Consider the following 16,714-nt stretch of genomic DNA (forward strand, 5'->3'; position numbering starts at 1 on the left):
CAGCTTAAATATCAACTCATATGTCACAAGATGGGTTGCAAACTGGCTCAGGGATAGAACTCACATGGTCAGAGTTGCAGGTGCTATGTCCAAATCTAAACCAGTTATAAGTGGCGTCCCACAGGGATCAGTCCTGGGACCCCTCTTGCTCGGTATATACTTCTCGGTGGTACAGGAAAACATGGGAGGACTGTGGCTGACCGAGTTCACAGATGATTGCAAACTGGGAGCCATAATAGTCTCTCCGGCCGACACAAGCATCCTCCAGAAGGGCCTTACAGAGACTGATATCTGGTGTCAGAACCATGGCCTCAAGCTAAATGCAAAAAAATGCATAGTCATCCCCTTTGGGAAAAAACAAAGTGCCCACAGACTACCATATAGGAGGTAATCCAATAATTACGGAAGAAGTAATTAGGGATCTGGGGACCCAAGTAGATAGTAACCTCTCCTTTGACAATCACATTGCCAAAGTGGTTAGAAAAACCTTCTATATAGCCCACCTAATCATGAAAGAGTTCTCATCTAGATCAAGAGAGGTCATTGTGCCCCTCTACTCATCACTCATCAGGCCCATAATTGAGTACAATGCCCCATTTGGGATGTACCTTACCCAACACCTGCAACAGCTGGAGAGACCTCAAAAATACCTCACCAAGAGGATCATGGGCCTCTAACAGATGCCCTATGCAGCTCGACTAAAGAAACTCCAGCTCTACTCAGTTGCTTACCTCCTACTCAGAGGTGATCTCTGCCTGACATACAAGGCCATGTCTAACTCGGAATTGTTGAACATGCTCCACCTCAAGAAAACAAGATCCATTAGAGCTACACACTCCAGGGATTTAAACCTTAGCACAACAATAAATAGGACATGCTGGAGGGATAGATTCATATCCCAAAGGCTTCCCGCGCTTTGGAATAGAATCCTAGTCCATGTTAGGCAGAGTGGATGGGAAATTGTAAATTTGCTCCTGGGATTACTTCTATGGCCCTGCTGGACAGAGGCTCAGGAATCTAGTCTAAAAGGGAGGCAAAAGCCAACACATTCTGGCTAGGCTTATAAATGCCTTAGGGCAGATAGCCTAGTACCTACCTATGAACCTACCTATGAACCTATGAATTGTTTCATATAACTCTACTACACAAGTTTGTTTATTTTTGCTTCATTAAAAAGGAGGTATAAGATGTGTGTGTCATCATTCTTTCAATTGCTGTTACCACTGGTATGTTGGTCGTGTGGTTTTCTATATACTATACAACTTCAAAACTCACCTGTGATGAGAGAGATTCTGAGAATTGTATGAAGTAGTAAATCAAGACCGAAAATTTAGGACACACATCAACAAAAAGGGACATTTTGTACAGGAGAAAATCAGTCCTGAAAATAGGAATATTCCTCCAAAATAGGGACAGATGAGAGGTGTGATTACCACAGGGAAGTCAGACATCCATTTCTAATGTAAAAGGTATCTCCAACATGTTGAGTTTCTCATCAAAATAAAATTCAAAAGCAGCATGTTTTTAAAATAAATCACATTGTACTCTTTAGTCTCATACTACAAGTATTAATGCAAAAGCTAGACAGCATAAATGGCAACCTAGACTATCTTTGTATTTATAAATAAACTGAAAACTCTCCCATATATGCATAATGATCAAAGTAAAAGGATAATATTAGCTGTTATTTAGGAATCAAACCCAAACTCTCCAGCATAGCACGCTGATGTCACTGCCACTGGACCATCAAGAGCATCTAGACAGACAGGTGTTAAGTTTTCCCCTACAAACTTTAGCCTTTTACCTAGGAAACCCACAGTACAGTGAAAACACGAACACACAGACACACATGCAAACCTAAACATGTGGGCGCGCGCGCGCGCACACACACACACACACACACACACACACACACACACACACACACACACACACACACACACAAATAGATATTATATTCTTAGTGGTTTTGTCAGTTGCCAGTGGCAGGCTACATTCCTCAATTTTATCCAGTCAAGTTTATATTAATTTGGACAGGTTATAACATTTAAATTATTTTAGTTACAAAATAAAGTGATATATTCAAGGTGCTGTGGTGCTAGCTTGCTGGCTTTACTTTTTAGACTGATATATAGCGCAGGAGACAAGACCACACGGTTCTTCATATCTTTGGAATTTACAGAGTAAAAATGAGTGGAACCTTAAAAAAATAGTCATAATGATTCGGAAATTATTTGACACATTGTGGTCACCAATTGTGTACAATGAGCAGCCAGGAACAGGGTGTCTGTGGTTTATAAGCACACTGATTGGAAGGGTGAGAGGTTGAGCAATAAATTTGACCACACCATATGTTAATGGGGGCATAATAGCATGGTTTTGAGCAACATTATTAACATGAGGGACTCTATGTATGCAAATGAAAGTAAACAATATGGGAAAGCAATTCAGAAGTGTATAAAATCCATTAATGGAGGTGGTACCTCCAGTGAATTTGACCATCACAAAATCCTGTAGTTAAAGGGCATTAATACTGGGATAATGTTATGGGTTGCTGCAGCTCTAACAAATGTGTATATGCAAGCAAAAAGGAAAGCACCACGAATCAAGTTGGATACACTCCAGGCAGTTTTAATGAATAAAAACAACACTTTTAACACTGAGTACATACAATAAACGTTTTCATCTTCAAATGTGTATATGCAACATGCTGTTCTCAATGCCAGTAGTCACAGTGTTGCTTGCCATTGCCCCCAGAAATGCAGTATCTGACCTTATTTAACATTTCTTGCCTAATATGACACTGAAATTATACGCTGCTATGTGGACAGAAAAACCGTTCAGAAGCTGGCTGGGATGCTTTGCCCTCATTTGCAGACCCATAGGGGGTCAAAGAGTACCTATAGCATTTTGTGTCTCTCTGATAATACAACATATAGTGACCAGTGGGGGAGAGGTGTGGAGGGGTGTGTGAAACTTCTGTTTCAAGGATTCTCCACCAGTTCCTCAATGCTATGCTACAGTATCAGGTATAGTGTATGTGATTTCCCTCATATTAAAGAGGAAACAGCCAACACTATGTAGGACTTTTATGATATAGCTAGTTTCCCTGAGGTATTAGGGGCCATAGACTGCACACATATTGAAATAAAGCCCCCACAAGGTAAATTGTGAAGAAGGTACATTAGCAGTAAAAGTTGGCACTCCAGAAAGTCTGTAATGTACATGCAATAATCTACAAATTGTTTGCAGGCCACCAAGGTAGCTTCAATGTCTTTCATATATGAAACACGTGTGATGTATATTAATGGTTTCTGTGGGGCATTTTTCCCAGTATCATGATTCTAAATATGCCCTGAGACCATGGTTAATAACACTAATCAGAAATTGATAGACTGCATCAGACAATAGCTACAACTATCTCCTGTTGCAAATGTGTCTTCTCTGAGTATGTATTTGGGCTACTGAAAGCACGCTTTTGCTGCCCAGATGTATCTAGCTCTGCCTGCAGTATGACCCTAGCACCTGTAGCAAGATATTCCCTGTATGTGCAATGTTACATAACAAAGTATTAAGGAAGCAGTTTCAGTACAGAGCATTTATGCAGGATGAACATGTCCCATCACACCAGGAAGTGAAGACTGAGAAAGATGAGGAGATAGGGGTGGAGCTAGCAGCAGGAAGGACCTTGCCTAAAGGAAGTCAAGCATGGAATGATAGAGCACTGGCTAAGAGGAATTACCTGGCCAGTAAACGTAGGCCAAAAAAAAGCTTATTTGGAACAGAAAAAGTGATGCATGCAAGCCTACAACCAGTTTGTTGACTCATGAATAGGCTGGTCACACTGTGTATCAGACAAATGCTAGACAAGTGACAAAGTACAAAGCACAGGGCACAATTACAATAATGTGTAGTGTCTGTGTGCATGCTGTTCTATCTGTAATAAACTTTGGTCAATGTATGTGTATGATGTGGGTTTTGATCACAGCCCAGTGATGGCGAACCTATGACCTGCGTATCAAAGGTGACACACCACAACATTTTGGGTGACGCACCAGCATTCACCAATACCCAGGTTACCAAATAAACTGAACAAAAATACAAGAAATATATGGATTTGCACTTATTAAACTCAGCAACAGAAAAGTCATTAATTGATGTTAATCAAATCAAATGCAATGTGTTCCATATTTTTTTTCAATTCAATTCAAAATTACTATTAAAAGTAGGGTAATTTTTTGGTGCACTATTTTAAACCCAATTATCAGTGAGCATATCTTTTTCTCTATTACAGGTCATTGATTTTTCTTTTACTTTTATAATACACAGCAGCACACACAATTGGACTGTATTTTTTAAATAAACAAATATGTAAAGAAGTTTTTCTCTTTTGTTCGGCGGGGGACACACACACACACACCAGCAGAGTCAAGATAGGCATTTTCCAAATTTCTGACATGCTGAGCCCAAAAGGTACACCATCACTGTCATAGTCTAAAGTCAATTTACTCTGGGGTGAGGCACTGCCACCTTGTGCATGCATATATGTGGAACTGGGTTTTGGAGTTAACTGTGTGTCACTGTTTCTGTCACAACACTTCCTTAGCAGATGCTGCAGGGTGTTCTTCTGGACATAACAGAAGTACCCACAGGACAAATGTGGATATGCTGTGCACATCTCTGTCTGTGGGAGCTCACTTTCCTGGAAAGGTCAGAGGTGCTAAAAAGCCTTTGCCTAGAGTAGGTATGCTTTGTGAATGAGAGTGATTGACCATGCCAGACATATCCAGATCAGAATCTCCATTGCCCCAAGAACATCCATGCCTGACCCTGTGCACTTCCTTACCAGAAGGCAGAGGGGAAGTGGTCACACTCTGTGTGATGATTATGTCCTCCCATGCACATGATGACCTTCAACAGTGGAGGCAAACATGGACCAACCAAATGACACATACCTTGAATGCATCCTGTGAGCACAGGGTAACCATAGTGATGTAAGCTGCTAACAGAACATATTTTGGATGCAAATGTACAGGAAATATGGTCCCTGGGGTTATTTCACACATCCTTTAGGACATGTACCATTTTTGCAAAGAGTGGGGAGTTGTTAACCTGTGCTTTTATGATAGGTGTGCACATGCATTCTGTAACATATGTTCAGACAGCTAGGTTGGGGATGGTATCTTTGGCATCTCTGAGAACCAACATGCTGACCACCCTTGACTTCTTCCTTCCCTGTAAACTTTTGGCTGACAATGTGGCCTCTGTGTCAGGAGAGGACATACCTTCCATGCTAGGTCTGTTAATGACAACCTGTCTCACATTGCCTATCTCTGGTTTCCACTAATACAGATATCTCCACTGACCAGATAGGGGATCTGTATTCCACATTTCCAGTGGTAAATACAGGTGCCATGCCTCTGATTATGCCAGCTGTGTGGTGAACACTATCATTGTCAGAGTCAACTACAGCATTAGGGAATGGTATATCCATAGTTCAAAAAGTAGATAGTATGTCACCTGTGAAGAAAGCAAAGGAAGACATCCACAATAAATATGACCCATCATCATTACTTTACTCCTAGTGAAGGAATGATAAGTCTGGATTATAGTAGTACATTGTAATAAGATAGAGGTTACCTTGGGCAGCTGTTCTTTTTATTTGCATCTCTGATGTCCCTACACAACAGAAGAATCTACATTTAATAATATGAAGTATACTACAAAGTTCAGCAATATGCATTTCCCACTGTGCCATTAATACACATCTGGGTCATCTCCAATGGAGAATATAGGAGCAAGTTGCAGATCAACACTATTATCCAGCACATATAAACTGCGTACTGTAGATTTGGATCATCTGTACAGACAGGCAAAGAAATCCTCCATCTTAAATAACTGTGCTTCTGCCAGTAGAGCACCTCCCATTTCCCTAAACTCCTGTGCCAGGCAGGACATCATGCGTTTGGGCATCACAAAATATGTTGGTGGTCTAGTGTTTGAAAGAGTGGCAGTCCCTGCCCTGGTCACCAACAGCAATGAGATTATTAATACCATCCCAGCAAGGATGACTGAGGTAGAGACAGTCAGATTACACCTGACTTATCATCCACCAGCCAAGGGAACAGAGGGCCGCAGCATGATCTCATTCCCTGCAATGGAGAACTTGAACTTTTTGAGCCTTTCCTTTGCCAGATAGTATGATTTGTGGGGAGGGAATAAACCGAGTGAAGATATGGGATATGGATATATTTATTGAACTACATCTTAAACAGTCAACTTACCCCTGTGGTGACACTAGACACACACTGGATTAACAAGACTACCATCACAAACAGTACAAGAGAATCCCCAACCTCCACACATTAAGGTAATAGTGTATCCAGTACACATGCTATGCTCACCCTGTACTTCAGTTTACCAAACAATGGATTTTTACAGATAACCCTGTTACCTTTATTTGAGTAGCACTTGTCCAATGCTGTCCTGGTATTTGGCATGCCATTCCCTGCATGGGACTCTGTGCACGAGTACCTACTACATGAATCTTTACAGACTGAGACCATGCTTTGCAAAGCATAAAGCCTGTACAGGGACAGCACACTTTCTGTATAACATGTACATATCATATTTTGTCATTCACTTTGCATATAATGTAATGCCTTACATCTATTATGTTTACCTTGAGATGAGATTGAAATAGATCTACCCAAGTTAAAAATTCAAAATAAAAATAAAATGTTTTACAAACAAGAACCTACTGAAGGCAGATCAGCTAAAGGAAAAGTCAGAAAAATTAAGGGTTACCTCAAATATAAGATATTTTGCTTCTCATTCAAGATGTTAGTACAAATATACATAGTGGAACTCTTGGCAGCTGCATGGTACATTTGTAGTAGGCAAATCTATCAAAGTGTGGTGATTGCAAACAAGGTACAGATTCATGAAAATTCATGAATCAGACTTTCTATGTTTTGTGGCTATGCCCTGGGTCATGATAATTGGCTCTGTCACTTCTGTGGCCCTGCCTGAGTATCTGTGGAGCTCTCTAAGCATACATGGAGATGTTGATGACATAAATAGAGGCTCATGCAATGTATTCAAAATCTGTAGCCAACATACGTGTTATTCTTCTGACGAACCTTTAAACCGAGACCCCAAATGCTTGAGATGCTGATAGCCAAGGTGGATGTAAAACAATCTCATAGCACCTATAAATAAGATGGGAAGTTCCTTGATGCCCCACCCACATTTCCCCAGGTATATAAATACCACGTACGTTCTCCAGTGAAATGAGGCCACTAGCCTAGTGGGACTAACCCGGAAAACAAGGGATATTTTTTTAAACAGTATTTCTGCTCTCAAATATAAACCTTTTGCACATAGTGCATAGATATAATGCCATTTTCTCACCTTTATGCCACCCTGACAACATTTTTTGAAATATATTTTTCACTCCCTACCAAAGCTAATGCTGCCAGCACTTTACCATAATAGAAATCATGTGTAACCATGAAATGCCAGACAGTATCTTCTGGAATGTAACCTAAAGTATGGATATGGCTTCTAATGGCACTATGTGTGGAATGGTAGCCCAGTGGTATAGTTAGGAGTAAAAAATATTTCTTTGTTTACTGCATAGACATTACAAGGAGCACAAACTTAGGGGTATCTATAAGGATCCCCAGTATAAGATAGATGCCCAGCACTCTTCTGCTAGTGCTGTTACTGAGACTACTGGCATACCTCACTCTGGTGACCAGTGCAGACTCCAATACAGTGACCTGTGGAGGTGCCTTCTTGACTTTCTGAGATGATGGGAAGAAATCAGACTAAGGGCACCTGAGACATATTTAACTATCTGTCCAAGCTGTAGAGATAATTGCTTAGTAGATTGTAGGTTATAGACATTTTACTAAATTATTATATTTTCCAAAGGAGGTCTTAGAGTAGAATCATTTCTTATACTGAAGGAGGATGGAAAGGATTTAAAGGTGCAGTGATGGGTATGTCTTTATTTGTTTAAATATACTTGACTTAGAAACCTTTATATTATTGCATTAGTTCTGTGGCAGCATGCATACCAGTGACCTGTACAGTAGTAAGTGTGGGCATGTATACATGCATAGGCATTGGTACTGAGGTTTATATACTAGCATGAGGATGACTAAAAATTTCTAGTGATTATAAGTGTAACCATTCTAGTTATTTGTTGTGCAGTAATTAACAGAAATGGACAGCCAAATTAATCAGAATGACATGCATGCATTTTTATGGGTAGAACAACATTCCACTACCTATAGGAACAAGAGGTAATACTCCATCAGAATGTTTATCTGGGACCATCTTGCTAAGATAGCTCCTCATAGCACAGTGCCCTATGTATACCAGAGAGCCGTGCTGTCTATTAGCGTCATCAGTTTTTGCAACTGTACTCATAATTCATATATCACTATTAGTCATAAAAAGGCTAGTTATTGTTCATACATTGATTTCATACCTGTGATGTCGGGGGCTCAGTTTGAGGATCCACAGCCTTACAAAAAATTTAGTTCAATTACTAACCAAATGCACAGAGACACCTTTTTTGAAGTGTTCAATATCAGAGTTAGAATAAATAAGCAGATATAAAGCCAGGTATAAAGCCATTGATAATTGCAGGTGTTGGTGCAGAAGGGCTGTCCTTGCAAGTAAAAGAGTAGGATACAACAGCACTGTCAAAAAATGAAGTGAAAGATGTATTATTATATTGTGAATCTAAAATGCATAGTTTTATCAACGTAACAATGGTTTCATTGACTCATTTATTGACGCTGTTTATACGATATATTTAAATACTCTTTTTGTTAATAACACATTACTTTAGATGCAAAATAGACAACTACATTATCATTTATAGCTGAAATATAATACTGATTAGAACTATACTATCCTGAATGCAAATAATGTAGATATTATGTTAATGAGCATAGTCATCTCTTAAGATAAACATTTAAAGTGACCATTAAGGATTTAACAGTATATCCATACCTCTCAGCCTGCAAGCATTAAAAAATCATAGCACTTGCTTTTAAAAATAATAGTAGAGGGTCAGAAACAGGATCACACTGTTATCTTTTACAATAATAGGCTATCTTTATATACTAGACACTATATAGCTAGTGCTAGTTAATCTTTTTATAGGCTTAGTTTATATATTGAATAAAGTATGTTGGCATAAACTGGTCTGGCATCATGAGGAACATCATAAATACAGGAGAAACATGACAAAATCTGAGGGCTTAAATGCTAGGTCTTTGCCTAACTCATAACACTTGAGAGGTATGCATACCGCTGATATCACTCCATACAGTGTTATACGACACAGCAATATATTAGCTTGCTGGAGTATTTGAGGAATGCCTCTTTATATATTTGACAGGCCAAATTAAATTACTGGTTGTTGGGAAGAAGAAACAGCTAAAAATCAATTCTACATTTGTTAAGTAAACTGGAAAACTACAGTTGATCGGGGGATCAGTTGTACTTGTGCTCATATGCAAAGCTACAAGCCCAAATTTATAAGGTCACTGATATTTATGTAACTTGCTTTCTTTTTTTACTGGTTATGACAAAAATACTAGCAGTTAGTGAGAAAAAGAACTTGGTGTGTGTTAAGTAAATGATAATATGAGTTTTTACTTATATTCACAACTTGTCCCTGCATTGAATTAATGTACAGTGTTGTAGCATGACTATAACAGGAAGGAAACTGTTGGTTGCCTGGTTAATAATAACTGTATGTCTGTTTACTCATTTTATTAGAAGAATTTGAACAGATCACCAAAAAGCTTCATGGAGTACCTGAACACATCTTAGTTCACAAATCTAATCCAACAGGATAAGTAACCCAGAGAAAGGAAAAGAAAATTCACAGAACTCCTGACATATTTGTTCCTGCTTTCCAGGAACTATCACCAGGTCATTGCAGATGTTTTTAATACACTAACACTGTCCTCTTCTTCAATCACTGCCGTCATGACTGTGAAAAACCCTGCAAGGGTAAAAATGTTAATGGAAAAGGTAGGGGAAGAGGCAGTATGAGGGGATCGTGCAAGGTGTCACAAGAGCAATAGGAAGAACTCTTCCTTTGAATGGACTCTCTACCAGTGTCAGCAGAAAACATAAAATTAAATGATATTTACACATAAACACATTAGTTAAGAGTTGTTGAAAGTGATACCACAAAATTAAGCCTAGTGGTTTGAGGAGAAATACCATAAGATCCTCAGAACAGCTATAGATCAAACTCCAGGAACAACAATGTTGCTTAGTTGATAATGGGACACAGGTTTTGGCTCTGCATTAGCGATAAAGAACACAAGCTTACTTTGACTAATAAGTAGTTTAAGATATCCTAATCAAAGACCTGGAGTTCTATAAGTATGTAATACTGGAAACCCATTTCTCTGCTTGAGGTCTATACAAATCCTATGGAGTCAGCTTATGATTTACAAGAGCTTGACAAAATATATTGTATAGTACAGTACATAAGAGCAATGGAATATTATAGCAATAACCCACGCCTGGATTTGGGTAATGCTGGATTTACCCACGGTTGGTGTGGTTTGGTCACGAGGGCGAAGCCCGAGTGACCAAACAAAGCCAACCATGGGTAAATCCAGCATTACCCACACCCAGAAGTGGGTTATTGCTATTATACAATGACATTATTTAAGAAAAAAAAAATAATTTTCTTAAATAATGGCATTGTATAATGCCTCCTTGCTGCCCTTCCACAGCTGTCTGGTATTCTGCGGCAGTTCTGATGTACTGCGCATGCGTATGCCTACGCAGTACATCAGAGCTGTGGGCAAAAGCAACGGAGAAAGCAAGATCTCCGTTGCTTTTTACAAACTGTTTTGCTATGTTAAATGGGTTTAACATAGCGAGACAGCTTTAAAAAAAGCAATGGAGAATCTCCGTTGCTTTTTTTAATGCTGTCTCGTTATGTTAAACTCGTTTAATATAGCGAGACAGTGTGAAGCAATGGAGATTTTGCGTTCTCCGTTGCTGTAAAAAAAAAAAAGAGTTATAGTAATGGAAAAAGTCCGGGTGACCAGACATTTTTCCATTACTATAACTCTGATTTACAACATGCACGCTGACCAATCAGCATGCACGTTTTTTGAATATTAATGGGGGGTCATTGTATAATTGTTTTTCTTCAAAATCATGCTACACTGATTGGGAGTCTTTATACTGTCCCCCTCAGCGAATTGCCATTGTACTTTCAATGCACTGAATTTCTTCATTTAACAAATGTTGCGCACAGTCACTTGCCTCCATTTAGTCTTTTTTTTACCTTTACTACTTTTTTCAGACTTGACAATGAATTCTACATTTTCCATTCCCACTTCTTCATTCATGGTAGTCTAAGATACACTGAATTATAATCCACCAAATGGATAGTTTGCTTTCAGAATTAAAGCAACTGTGGGTGATACCCTGCAGAATCCTGGTAGATAATAAATAGAGAACTGAAGAATGCTGTTCTTTATCCATGAAACAAAATCCTAAAATTGAGATATCCATCACCGTTCAGGACCTTAAAAATACACTCAAACAATTTCATAATGCATCCATATAATTACTGAATGACTCATCAAAAATGAGAACAGCTTGACATTACTACAGCAAAGATTTCAAATCTGGAGGTAACGACCCATGTCAGTGAGCCTAGTAGTGAAAATGCTGGTCTACAACATTCATAAGTAAGATTACACATCTATTAGCCAAATTAAAAATAAATACTCTTATTCTGCACAGTTTCTGAATCATTTTACCTCTGTCCCGTGCTTCTAACTTTTCAATAAATATTTGAAGATCAAAAGAATAACTTGAAATGTATACATCAGATTCAGATTTTGTTTGTATATTGGAATTATTGGGGTATTTGGTTGTGACTACCATGCTCTTCTCATTTTGTTTTTCAGTACAGATATTTGCTTTTCTTCTTAACAGTGAATGCAATGAATATTTTTTTCAGCTCTCTTCTAGGATATCACCTCTGCCCCAGAAATGTTTCTGAGCATTGCTTGTCACTTTTCATTCTTATTGCTATTCTTGTTTTTTAATCTTTTTTGCCATTGTTTTCCAAGCAAATGTTGATGCATCATAACAAACTTCTGTTGGCTGGTCACTAGACTGCTAGAATTCTCTTGTAGGAATGTTTATTATACCATGACCCCCATTAATATTCCAAAACGTGCACGCTGATTGGCCAGCGTGCATGTTGTAAATCGACTTATACTAATGGAAAAAGGTCCGGTCGCCCGGACTTTTTCCATTAGTATAAGTCTTTTTTTAAAACACTGTCTCGCTATGTTAAAAGAGTTTAACATAGCGACACAGGTTTAAAAAAAGCAACAGAGATCTCCGTTGCTTTTTTTAAAGCTGTCTCGCTATGTTAAACTCCTTTAACATAGCGACACAGTGTGTAAAATCAACAGAGATCTTGCTTTCTCTGTTGCTTTTTTTTTTTAAACCTGTCTTGCTATGTTAAATGGGTTTAACATAGTGAGACAGATTTACAATAAGTAACGGAGATCTCCGTTGCTTATTTTAAAGCTGTCTCGCTATGTTAAACCCATTTAACATAGCAAAACAGTAAAAAAGCAACGGAGATCTTGCTTTCTCTGTTGCTTTTGGCCACAGCTCTGATGTACTGCGTAGGCATGCGCAGTACATCAGAACTGCCGCGGATGCCAGACAGCTGCGGAAGGGCAGCAAAGAGGTATTATACAATGCCATTATTTAAGAAAAGTAATTGTTTCTTTTCTTAAATAATGTCATAGTATAATAGCAATAACCACTTCTGGGTGTGGGTAATGCGGGATTTACCCACGGTTGTCTTTGTTTGGTCCCTCGGGCTTCGCCCTCGGGACCAAACCATGCCAACCGTGGGTAAATCCCGCATTACCCACACCCAGGCGTGGGTTATTGCTATACTAATATATTGCAGTTCCGGTAATTATTTCCTTCTCTCTTGTGGTCTCTCTCTCTCTCTCTCTCTCTCTCTCTCTACCTAATTCACAAGTAACAGTTTTGGGGCATTATTTTACAAAATCATGAATTTATTTATTTATGTTTTAAATGGTGCTAATTTGTTCATTTTTTAGATCACAGCTAGATGTTGGTATTCTTTTCTATTTACTACCTTTTCATTTTTTCATAGCTCTTGGTGTCATTCAACTTCATAATGCAGGAGCTACTGGTAATGCACATTATTCAACAAATATCTTCATTTTTTGATATATCTCTTGTATTTGAATGTTCTGTTTGCTCATATTACTGATCTTAATTTATGAGTAATTTGGACTTTAAGAACTTCAGAGAGAGTTTTGGGGAATTTATCAAATCTTGTAATGAAGCTTATCTATTTTGAGCCTGGTAGGGTCACAGATGGGAATTACTACTTCACCATCTAAATGGGTTTTCAATAACTTATATGAAACCAGAAAGGGGCATACAATATGAAGGCTGATGGATTTTTTTTTTTTTGTTGTTGTGTTGCCCAACACAAGTAGGTTTCTGATGTTTTTTACAGACACATTGACAGATTATCTCGCTCCTTTTTGGTACTTTTTTATTTGTGTTTAACTCTCAGAGTATGGAGACATATCTACTTTTTTTACCTCATAGAGTATCAAAGACATTCAATGTCCATGCAAAATGATGTTTCTTTTCTATTTGCTTATGTAAGAGTTTCTTTCAAGAAATACTTATGCTTGAGGAGAAACAATGAAATAACATTCATAAGAAGTGTATAAGAATGCAGGATCTGTTGATATATGGGAAGTTTTGATGTGCTAGTGATGTCCATTGAAAGTTTTGTTCTTCACTAATGTTGACACTCCAGAAAGGTTTTGCTATTTAACTATTAATATTTCTCATCTGAAAAGACCACTTTTTTACTTTCAAACATTCTTGCCCATTGCTGAAATTAATCTACTTTCATCATACTACATACAGTTGATATCATAGCCTTTTCCCCAAACTTTATGTTGTGATTGATGATGACTGATATCTTCTTAGAAATCTGTACTTGGGGAATGGTCTGGAGATGGACAGCATGACAGACCAGTCTTAACCTCTCAACCTCTCACGTTGATGTTGAGTTAATAAGGGCCTATTGTCACTATTTGTGAAAAGTTTATTTATTTTAATTAATGTATTTATTTATTTATTGTCATTTATTTAGTAGGAAAGTCTGACTAAGCAATAACTAATCTATAAAAAATTAGAAAAGCTAGTCTTTTTTCCTGCTCTTATTAATGTGATATATGGGGCCACATATGTCTCAGTCTCTCTCTCACACACACACACATATATATATATATATATATATATATATATATATATATATATATATATATATATATATATATATATATATATATACACACACATACATACATATTTGTAATATGTTTCCTGAGCATTAATTAGCATATTTAATGAGCTAATTTATGATTGTTTCTTGTCACTTATTTCTTAATGCATATTTACATACCATCAATAAAAGGACTGCTTTGTCTTTTTGCAGATTCAATTTTTATACCCTTGATAATCCACATTTCCCTGATTTACTTGTGGTCATGTAGATTATTGTTTCATGACCTAGAAATGTGTCAATAAACCATGATGTTGGATTGGTCTCCTTCACAACAGTGATCAGTAGATTCCTAATTAATGGAGATTACCATTACACACACACACACACACACACACACACACACACACACACACACACACACACACACACACACACACACACACACACACACACACACACACACACACACACACACACACACACACACACACACACACAACGACTGTGACCTTTAAGGAAGTCTCACCATGTTATAATTTATGTAGTCTAATAAAACCTCAGACTGAAACATTATTAATCAATAAGAGACAAGAAAATTGTGGATTTATGAATCTGTAAAATATCTGTTGGAACTGCACTTATTCTTAGATGGATTTCATTTCTTTCCCAAATATTTTAAATGTCCTCCATCTCCATTGACTTATAGATTTATTAAAGTGAAAACTTCAGTAATGTCATTTTAACAGCTTCACTTCTGGATAGCAATATATTAATTCTTCAGAAATGAAAGGAGTATTTGCAGAATGGTTTGCTACTGTTAATTATGACCCTTAACACCATTCAGAGCTATCATAAACAGCTCTTGGATTCATTTGCCCTTCCATCATTGCCTGTCATTTTAGTCAGTAATTTAGAAGGAGGGCTATCCCATGATTAGATTTTGTTATTCAATTAATAAGTCAGAAATTACTTCATGACTTGGCTCATAAGGACCCCTGGCTTTCTCTTTTTCAAAATGTTCTTGCATAGAATAGCAACAATTCTGCTGAAATTATACTTCCATGTTAAATTTTTAAAATCACTCATCAGTATCTTAGCCAGTCTTAAAATATTTTGATAACTAAAATGGACAAGAATTTCCTAATGTTAAAATATTTTCTTCCATCTTGGCTCAGAGACTTAAGTTTTCATTTCCAGTCTAATTTCATTAAAGATAAATGCCAAATCAAACTTTGCTGATGAAACTGTTATGTATTATATACAAGATATAGACATTTCCTGCTTCACTTTTTCTATCATTATTGCTAAGTAGCCTACAATTTTCTACTCAGAAATATTAAGGGAAATATACATTCACTGTTTTATAAGCCATGTTACAACACCCAACCAAAAATTTTCAGCATTCCCTTGGGTGATCTGTAACCCCTCTTAACCAAGTAATAACAAGGTTGCAACTGGTAAGGGAGTACTCTGTATTACTACATATTTTACCTTTATAATCAACATTTATATGAATTAATTTCTGACAAATTTAACTTCAGCTGTCGCTGGTTATGTAGTGTTCTCCTTGAGATATCAGCATCCTGCAGATAATGCAATAAGTTATATGACCTTTCTTAAAACTCATCATAACTTTTCTATAGGCTCTAACTACATACTTAATTTGGATAGGTTTCTTCCTTTGGCCCTAAAGGAAAATTATCTTGACTAGAACTTCTTAAAGCTCTCTACTACTAAAACCTCCTCCAGATTTAATCACCTCATTCATTGTTAGAGCATTTTTATCACATATAATAATAACCTCATACTAACCTAGAAAAACAATATAATAGATATTATGGCAAGAAATAACTTGAATTATACAACTGGCCATTAATATTCCAAAACAAGCATGCTGATTGGTCAGCCCAATCAGTGTGCCCATTGAAAATCCGAGCATATACCAACCAAAAAAGTCCAGCTGCCTGGACTTTTTTCCATTGGTATACACTGTAAAATTTAACATTTTTTTTTTTTTTTTTTTTTTTTTTTTACAAAATTAAAAAAAAATCTGAAATCCAGACTCCGGATGTAGCAGAGAGACAGAACGATGAAAATACTAGGAAAATCAGGTACATTATTCAAAACCAAAGACAAATACCTGATTTTCCTTTTATTTTTTTCCATTTTGTCTCTCCTTTACCCCTAAACTGTCTAAAATGTTTTTTTTTTTTTTTTTTTTTATTAAGAAAAAAAAAGGAAAGAAAAATGGAGTAACATAGACCTTATTTTCCCTGCTGCTTCCTTTCCAAAGCACTGATGCACTGGGTATGCATGGGAATGCAAGTCCCAAATGCA

Source organism: Protopterus annectens, chromosome 1.part2 (assembly GCF_019279795.1).
Source record: "Protopterus annectens isolate FY-2018-M chromosome 1.part2, PAN1.0, whole genome shotgun sequence".
NCBI lineage: Eukaryota > Metazoa > Chordata > Ceratodontiformes > Protopteridae > Protopterus > Protopterus annectens.